Consider the following 9,630-nt stretch of genomic DNA (forward strand, 5'->3'; position numbering starts at 1 on the left):
TGAGATAAACACATTTGTACTCTAAAAGGGAGATCCTTCCAAAATCTGTGTTCCCTTTCTGGCACAAAGTGAAAACCCAAAGAACAAAACCAAACCAAACCAGCCCACACCTATGCAGTGCTCAGAGCTGAGATTCTGAAAAGAGTCCCAAGGAATCACTCAGCTCTGCCCTCTGGTACGCCCTGAAAACTCACTTCTTTAGAGCCACCGCAGAGAGTAATAGTGCTGGGGAGACCAAGTAATGAAAATTTGAGCACCTGGCTCCTAGAGGCTCTGAGGATTCCTTCTGAACTCCCCAGACAACTCTAAGGAAAGAAAAAAAATAATAAATTCTCTGATAGTTCTATCTTTGGGCACAGACAATAGTTACTGCAGACTGCTTCGTATCTGTACTGGTGAAAGGCAAGATGCACACCACGTCTGCCTCGAAGAGGAGGGCTCTAGACAAGCATCTCCAGCACACACACACACAGGTTTCTCAGATCTGGCAGGTCAAAAAAGGTTTGCAGCTGGTTCAAAACACAAGCAAGAGAATTTAAGCTGATGTTAAATGCTCTAAAAATACTCAGGTCTACATCAGTGTGTCCTGTCCTGCCACCAGTTCTTTCCTCCAGCAGAAGAGGCATAGTCTACACATGGCAGTGACCTGAAAGCACTGTGGTTCAGCTGCTGTTCATTTGAGGAGGAATGAGCCATCTCTCCTCTGTATGTTTTACCAGCACAGTACCTGTTAATACACACTAAATCTTGAAGACTGTCATCACCACATTAGAATTACAGCACTATAAAGTGGTAGGAGCAAAGCTGCAGATTAAAGGTCTACCTCTAGTACTCAACCTGTCAGGGAAGCGCCCTTTGTGCATTCTTTGCTCTACAAACTATACTATATTGCATAGAAAGTTGCTGAGCTGGGACAATTAATTTTAAATGATTAGTAAAAGGATCCTTTTTATGCAGGTGCACCTCACTAAGCAACCAGCCTACCGAAGCCTTTCTCATTAAAGATTTAAAGATAAGCTCATTTCTTCGGACAAAGCACTGTCTAATGTGGCCTGCTCCTTCTATGAGATGCCAAACAATAACAGTGTGCCATAAAGATCAATATTCCAGATGACAGCTACTTTCCACAGGGTGGTAAAAATAACCTGCCCACGTACCAAAGTGCATTCGAACCAGTCCAAAACATGAGTGAGATCATTTGGGGTTGTTTTCAACTCTGTAAATATACTCCAGGATATTATAATTTATTTTTTTTTTGCTGTGGTGGGTTGAAATTGCCACCACCCTCAAATAATTTGAGAGAACCAACCCCCAAAATAGAATTGCCAGACTTAGCCCAGTTTGGGATGGAAGCAAATGGAGCTCTATTTGGAACGGAATGGAACAGAACGGAACAGAATAAAATGAAAGAGAACAGAATGGAACAGAACAAAATGGAACAGAACAAAATGGAACAGAACAAAATGAAACAGAACAAAATGAAACAGAACAAAATGAAACAGAACAAAATGAAACAGAACAGAACAGAACAGAACAGAACAGAACAGAACAGAACAGAACAGAACAGAACAGAACAGAACAGAACAGAACAGAACAGAACAGAACAGAACAGAACAGAATAGAATAGAATAGAATAGAACAGAACAGAACAGAACAGAACAGAACAGAACAGAACAGAACAGAATAGAATAGAATAGAATAGAATAGAACAGAATAGAATAGAATAGAATAGAATAGAATAGAATAGAATAGAATAGAATAAACAGGTTGGAAGAGACCTTTGAGATCATTGAGTCCAACCTATCACCCAACACCATCTAACCAACCACCATGGCACCAAGTGCCTCATCAAGGTTCTTCATAAACACTTCCAGGGATCATGACTCCACCACCTCCCTGGGTAGCACATTCCAGTAGCCTATCTCTCTTTCTGGGAAGAATTTCTTCCTAACATCCAGCCTAAACTTCCCTTGGGGCAGCTTGAGACTGTGTCCTCTTGTTCTGGTGAGAAGAGACCAACCCCCACCTGGCTACAACCTCCCTCAGCCTCTCCTCACAGGGCTGTGCTCCAAACCCCTCCCCAGCTTTGTTGCCCTTCTCTGGACACGTTCCAGCAACTCAACATCTGTCCTAAACTGAGGGGCCCAGAACTGGACATTCTTTGCAGCTAGGATATAGGCTAAAATTCCCCCTTCAAACTGTAAGAATGGGTTAACTGACTGCTCATCCACTCAGATCAATGCAGCTTTGCACCAATGAAGAGAGAAGAAATTTCACAAAACTATACTAAGACTACTCAGAACTCAGAGGTTTGGATAAGGATATAATTCAAATTGTGGAGAATGGGGAGGAAAACAACTGGAGAGTGTAATATCAGGGTATAAACTCTGTGAGAACATTAAAGTCAAGTCTTTGTCTCTTGGTAGTGCTGCATACTGCAGAACATCCCAGACAAGCAAGTTAAGTAAGTAATCCTAACTGGTTCATATGCTATACTTAAAGGACAGGTTACGGTCACAAAGTTTTATTGACCCCATGGCTGTGTCCACAGAGCAGCTGAAAAATGCAAAGGATAATGTGAGACAGACTGCAAAAGACAGGATACAAAAGAGAGACTGATTGAATGTCATAGTGACACTGATTGAATGTCATAGTGACACATGAGCCACACAATAATATATTTTATATATACAGAATTAACCAGGTTGGAAAAGACTTTTGAAATCAACAAGTCCAACCTCTCACCCAACACCGTCTAATCAACTAAACCATGGCACCAAGTGCCTCATCCAGGCTCTTCCTAAACACCTCCAGGGACGGTGACTCCACCACCTCCCTGGGCAGCACATTCCAATGACGAACGACTCCCTCAGTGAAGAACTTTGTCCTCACCTCCAGCCTAAACTTCCTCTGGCACAGCTTGAGACTGTGTCCAATTGTTACAATGGTCAAGGATGTTCCCAAACCAGAATAATTTTAAATGAAATTAATGAAAGAGGCTGTAGCCAGGTGGGGGTTGGTCTCTTCTCCCTGGCAACCAGCACCAGAACAAGAGGACACAGTCTCAAGCTGCACCAGGGGAGGTTTAGGCTGGATGTTAGGAAGAAATTCTTTCCAGAAAGAGAGATTTGCCATTGGAATGTGCTGCCCAGGGAGGTGGTGGAGTACCAGTCCCTGGAGGTGTTCAAAAGGGGATTGGATGTGGCACTTGGAGCCATGGTTTAGTTGTCAGGAGGTGTTGGGTATTAGGTAATTGGTTGGACTTGATGATCATGGTGACAATCCCAGCTGGCTCATGGTTGCTGCTGGAAGAGGTTGGAACTGGTCACTGTTCCTTTGGTGTCCTTTGCTCTGTGATCCACCTAGCAACCCCCCCGACTACATTCTGTGCTCCCTTACATAGCTTTCACCTTGCTGCGGCTTCTCTTGCTTTCCTCTGTGCCTAACTCTGCCTTTTTCATGCTGTCCTACCCAACGAGATTGCTGTTCAAAAAAGGATTGGACGTGGCACTTGGAGCCATGGTTTAGTTGTCATGAGGTGTTGGGTGATAGGTTGGACTTGATGATCTCTGAGGTCTTTTCCAGCCTTGTTGATTCTACGATTCTGATTTCTGAGGTCTTTTCCAACCTGGTTGATTTGGTGACTCCAGAAATTGGGAAGGCTAATTAAAAAAATATAAAATGACATTGCAGTTGCCTTACACCCTTGGCCTGGCCTGTAATCTTCTTTTCTATTGGATGTTAGCTGCAAAATCCTTCTTTGAAGCCTTGTAAAAATAGAATCTTATTATATTTAAAAAGAAAAAAGTTACATAAATGAAATGTGTATTTAGCTGATCATCTCCCACAGGAAAATGTGGATTATAAAGGCCAATATTTATTGTTGGGCTTTCTGTACAATGCAGGATGGTCATTCCATGGAGGAGTAAAAACCAGCCAAACAAAACCCCAAGAACAGAACTCAACAATCTGGAGAATTGCATTGATTTCTTCCCGTTCTTCTCTGACCTGAAACATATCAAACCCTCCTCTTGGTGGTTTCCAAGAGAAATAGATTGTGTTTTCTTCTTGCCCAAACACCTGCAGATCAGTTGGTGGATCAGGATCTGAGATAAAGACAGGAAGGGTTACAAAATTTAATACCAAAAAAAATCATCTCTATTACATTGAAGGTAATTAACACTACAGAAGACACTGCTGTCATTCATTGTCATAGAATCACAGAATACCCAGGGCTGGAAAGGACATCAAGGAGCATCCAATTTCAACCCCCCTGCCATGGGCAGGGACACCTCACACTACAGCAGGTTGCTCATGGCCACATCCAGCCTGGCCTGAAAAACCTCCAGGCATGAGGCTTCCACCACCTCTCTGGGCAACCTGTGCCAGTCTCTCACCACCCTTATGGGGATGAACTTCTTCCTAACATCCAATCTGACTCTCCCCATTTCTAGTTTTGCTCCATTCCCCCCAGTCCTGTCACTCCCTGACACCCTCAAAAGTCCCTCCCCAGCTGTTTTGTAGCCCCCTTCAAATACTAGAAGGTCACTATTAGGTCTCCTCAGATACCTTTTCTTCTCCAGACTGTATAGCCCCAACTCCCTCTGTCTGTCCTCATAGGAGAGGTGCTCCAGCCCTCTGCTCATCCTTGTGGCCCAGGGAGGTGGTGGAGTCACCGTCTCTGGAGGTGTTCAAAAAAGGATTGGATGTGGCATGAGGTGTTAGGTATTAGGTAATAGGTTGGACTTGATGAGCTCTGAGGTGTTTTCCAACCTGGTTGATTCTATGATTCTATGATATTAATGCTGATTTGATTTCTAGCATCATTCCATTAGCTACCTAAGAAACTTTTCTGGTTTTTAAGAGCTTTCATGTACTTTCAAGGATGTTTATATTGAAAGGAAGGACACCTATACATTCAACCAGCCATTGTTAACATGCATTGATCTAATAGGGAATAGTTTTCTTAGCTAATACGTTAAACTGTACCATAGATTAAAGTGTAACAACTCTAATGATAGCAACATGAATACACACATAAAAGGTCAGTGATAAATGTGAACCTACAGGTGCTAGTCTTGAGGGCAGTGGGGCGACTCCTTTTTAATCCATTGGTTGTCACAATAGTGATTAAAAAATCAGTGCCTGGCAGAAGACTCTCAAAGGTGTGAACTCTACAAAGATTAAGAAAGGAGATTGTGTTCTTTAGGATTTTATAGGCTTGTATCTTCACAATGTTGACTCTTTAGATTAATATGGGTGTTATTTACACATTCTGTGTGCATTCATATATGTTGCAAATAAATAAAACCCCAACCTGTTTTAGTAGGATAAAATTTTAACTAGGATGCAGCTCACTGTGGTTCTCAGCAAGTTCAAGTATAGAGAGTCTTAAAAGATTGAACACTCAGAATGAATCATAGAATCAACAAGGTTGGAAAAGACCTTGGAGATCATCAAGTCCAACCTATCATCCAACACCTCCTGACAACTAAACCATGGCTCCAAGTGCCATGTCCAAGCCTTTTTTGAACACCTCCAGGGATGGTGACTCCACCACCTCCCTGGGCAGATAGAGTTGTAGATTCTACTGATGCTCATTCCAGTGCAGTATTTCATTCTCTCTTCTCTGTACAAACACATCAGAATTGCTCTCTACAACTACCTGAAGGGAGGTCGTAGCCAGGTGGGAGTTGGTCTCTTCTCCCAGGCACCCAGCACCAGAGCAAGAGGACACAGTCTCAGGCTGTGCCAGGGAAGGTTTAGACTGGAGGTGAGGAGAAAGTTCTTCCCAGCAAGAGTAATTGGCCATTGGAATGTGCTGCCCAGGAAGGTGGTGGAGTCACCATCCCTGGAAGTGTTTAGGAAGAGGCTGGATGAGGCAATCAGTGCCATGGTTTTGCTGATTAGATGCTGTTGGGTGATAGGTTGGACTTGATGTTCTCCGAGGTCCTTTCCAACCTGGTTAATTCTGTGATTTGAGATTTGTCATTTGTGAGAAAATACAATTCCTAAAATGATCTTCTTTGTTTTGTTACATGGGTGTAGTAATGCATAACAACTAAAATAGCAGTATCACATACAAGTGACACCACAGGGCACTTAATTTAACTGCACACTGAAACATCTCTTCATGGCAGCCATAGTTTTTCTTTACATGTAGTCCTCATACCTTACACCAGAAGGCAACATTTTGTCTTCACTGAAGACCTCACTTTTTATGGCAATAACATAGCCATCAAACATATTTTGGGCTGGTGGCCAGGTAACAGTTATTGATTCAGAGTCTCTGCTGTAGTTCAGATATTCAACCGCGCTTGGCACTGTAAGAGAAGTAAAAACCAAACCAACCAACCAACCAAAACAAAACAAAAATCCCCAAACTGTTAGTTTCAATATCTATTTAAAATACATTACTCATCAACAGAACTCATGTTATCAGGTGTGGCTTGGGCCCAGCTCAGCAGCCTGTCTCTAGTTGAGACAAAGAATGCACTTGCAGGCCAGAATTCAAGAAGAAAGCAAGACATACAACTGGGGTACAATGAATGCTGCAGTTGACAGCAGTGTGTTCTCACCTGTCTCTATTTCCTTTGTCACAAGAACACTGTCTCTGAAGCCTTCCTTTTCTGTTCGGACTGTAAAGCTGTACAGCTTACCAGGAGTAAGGTGGGAAAACACTGCTGACTCTTGCTTGACCTTCTGGACCTAGGAAACCAAAGACAGCTTTCACAAAACTGCTGCACTTTGGCCACAACAACCCCATGCAGAGCTACAGGCTGGGGTTGGAGTGGCTGAAGAACTCCCAAACAGAGAGGGACCTGGGGGTGCTGATTGACAGCCAACTAAACATGAGCCAGCAGTGTGCCCAGGTGGCCAAGAAGACCAACGGCATCCTGTCCGGTATCAAGAATAGTGTGGCCAGCAGGAGCAGGGAAGTCATTGTGCCCCTGGACTGTGCACTGGTTAGGCCACACCTTGAGTCCTGTGTCTAGTTCTGGGCCCCTCAGTTTAAGAAGGACATTGAGACACTTGAACGTGTCCAGAGAAGGGCAACGAGGCTGGGGAGAGGCCTTGAGCACAGCCCTGTGAGGAGAGGCTGAGGGAGCTGGGGTTGTTTAGCCTGGAGAAGAGGAGGCTCAGGGGAGACCTCATTGCTCTCTACAACTGCCTGAAAGGTGGTTGTAGCCAGGTGGGAGTTGGTCTCTTCTCCCAGGCAACCAGCACCAGAACAAGGGGACACAGTCTCAAGCTGTGCCAGGGGAAGTTTAGGATGGAGGTGAGGAGAAAGTTCTTCACTGAGAGAGTCGTTCGACATTGGAATGTGCTGCCCAGGGAGTGGTGGAGTCACCGTCCCTGGAGGTGTTCAAGAGGGGATTGGATGTGGCACTTGGTGCCATGGTCTAGTCATGAGGTCTGTGGTGACAGGTTGGACTTGATGATCTTTGAGGTCTCTTCCAACCTTAGTGATACTGTTATACTATACTGTGATACTGTGAAAACTGCTTGCAAAATTTGCCTTCCTCCACCTACGTATTTTAATGGGAGACAGTTCTCTGGCTAGTAAATAGAAGGCTTTGAAAAGTGAACTGCATTGCCCATACACAAGTGGTCTTTTACAAACCATACCCTGGGAGCAGCTGCACAGTTTGCACATGTGACTTCATACTGCTGAAAATCTCCTTCAGCACGGTCCCAAGCAACCTCTATTGAGGTGTCTGTAACATTGCCTTCCCACACGTTGGTTGGAGCTGCCAGACCTACAGGAGGACATAAAACATAGCACTGAAAAATCCAAGGCTTTCTAGAGACAGAAAAGTTGAAGACAATCAGTAAGACCCAGCCAAATCAAGGGTAAAATCTGCCCTCTTTGGCACACAAACACAGAGACACTGCAAAACAGGAAAATGGGAACTGACCAAAGAGATCTCATTGCTGCTAACTGAAGGGAATGGCTTGCTGGTTTACCTTAAAATTACATAGGGCTGAACATGCATTTCTCCACCAGTATAGAGCTGCCACTCCAAGGGGACATAGTCCTCTATAATGAAGTTAATCCCTCCAAGCACATCCTTGTGGCCAAGGTGGGATCCTGGGGTGTGGCAAGAAAAGTGTGGCCAGCAGGGCTAGGGAGGTTCTGCTCCCCCTCTGCTCTGCCCTGCTCAGACCACAGCTGCAATCCTGTGTCCAGTTCTGGGCTCCCCAGTTCAAGAGAGACAGAGACCTGCTGGAGAGAGTCCAAGGGAGAGCCAGGGGAATGCTAGGGGACTTGAGCATCTCCCCTGTGAAGAGAGACTGAGAGCCCTGGGGCTGTTTAGTGTGGAGAAGAGAAGGCTGAGAGGGGATCTGATCAATGCCTATCACTAGCTGAGGGGTGGGGGTCAAGTGGAGGGGGCCAAGCTCTTTTGGGTGGTGCACAGCAATAAGCCGAGGAGCAATGGAGACAAACTTGACCAGAGAAGGTTTCAGCTCAACACGAGGAGAAACTTCTTTGCAGTGAGGGTGACAGAGCCCTGGAGCAGGCTGCCCAGAGAGGTTGTGGAGTCTCCTGCTCTGGAGATTTTCCAAACCTACCTGGATGCATTCCTGTGCAGACTACCCTGGGTGATCCTGCTTTGGCAGGGGGGTTGGTCTGGATGATTTCTGGAGGTCCCTGGCTCATGGTCAACCTCCCATCCACCAGGACCCCCAGGTCCTTTTCCCCTTCACTGCTCTCCAACAGCTCATTCCCCAAACTGTACTGCTCCATGGGGTTGTTCTTTCCCAGGTGCAAGACTCTTCCCTTACCCTTGTTGAACTTTCTCCTTGCCCAGCTCTCAGCCTGTCTCAGTCTGGCTGAATGGCAGCACAACCCTCCTGTGTCAGCCACTCCACCCAGTTTGTGTCCTCAGCAAACTTGCTGCCAGTGCTCTCTGTGCCCTCATCCAGGTCACTGATGGTTCTACTGAATAGAACTAGTGCCAGCACTGACTCCTGAGGGATGCCACTAGACAGAGGTCTTCAACTAACTTCCATCCCATTGACCCCAACCCACCATTTGTGTAATGGTGTACCAGGAGCACTATATGTACTGATTTCAAGACACAGAAGTAAACCCATTGATACTAATGTCCTCAGCCAAAATGTGTCTTGTTTCCTACAGGGACAACAATTTAACACAGCCCAAATTTCTATAGCACTTGCTAGACATTAAAAAAAGGATAAAATACAAATTATAAAGTTTAGAACTGGTAAGAGCTCATCATAAGCTTGTTTAAAAACCCAGCTATTGTTAGTAAATTACTAATGGCTGGCACAGACGCATCAAGGTGATTTTTAACCCACCTGCCCTTTCCTACTGCACTGAAATAAGGTTAAGTTCAAAATGTAACCTGGTGCAGCTTCATTGGAGTAAGCTCACAATACTCACATGTTTTCACCCCAGACACATGGTAAAAGGAGCTCAGCATCTTGCCACTCTTTGTGAAGACAAAGAAATCATATTCTGTCCCTGCAGTAAGGTTTTCAACTGTGATTTTCCCATCACTTTTTAAACTGAAGGTTGCATTAGGTCCTCCTTGACTTGTAACAGAGACGCCGTCGAATACTCCGACGTCCGGCATGCGAACAAATAACACCACAGCCTTGGTA

Source organism: Dryobates pubescens, chromosome 27 (assembly GCF_014839835.1).
Source record: "Dryobates pubescens isolate bDryPub1 chromosome 27, bDryPub1.pri, whole genome shotgun sequence".
NCBI classification, from domain to species: Eukaryota; Metazoa; Chordata; class Aves; order Piciformes; family Picidae; genus Dryobates; species Dryobates pubescens.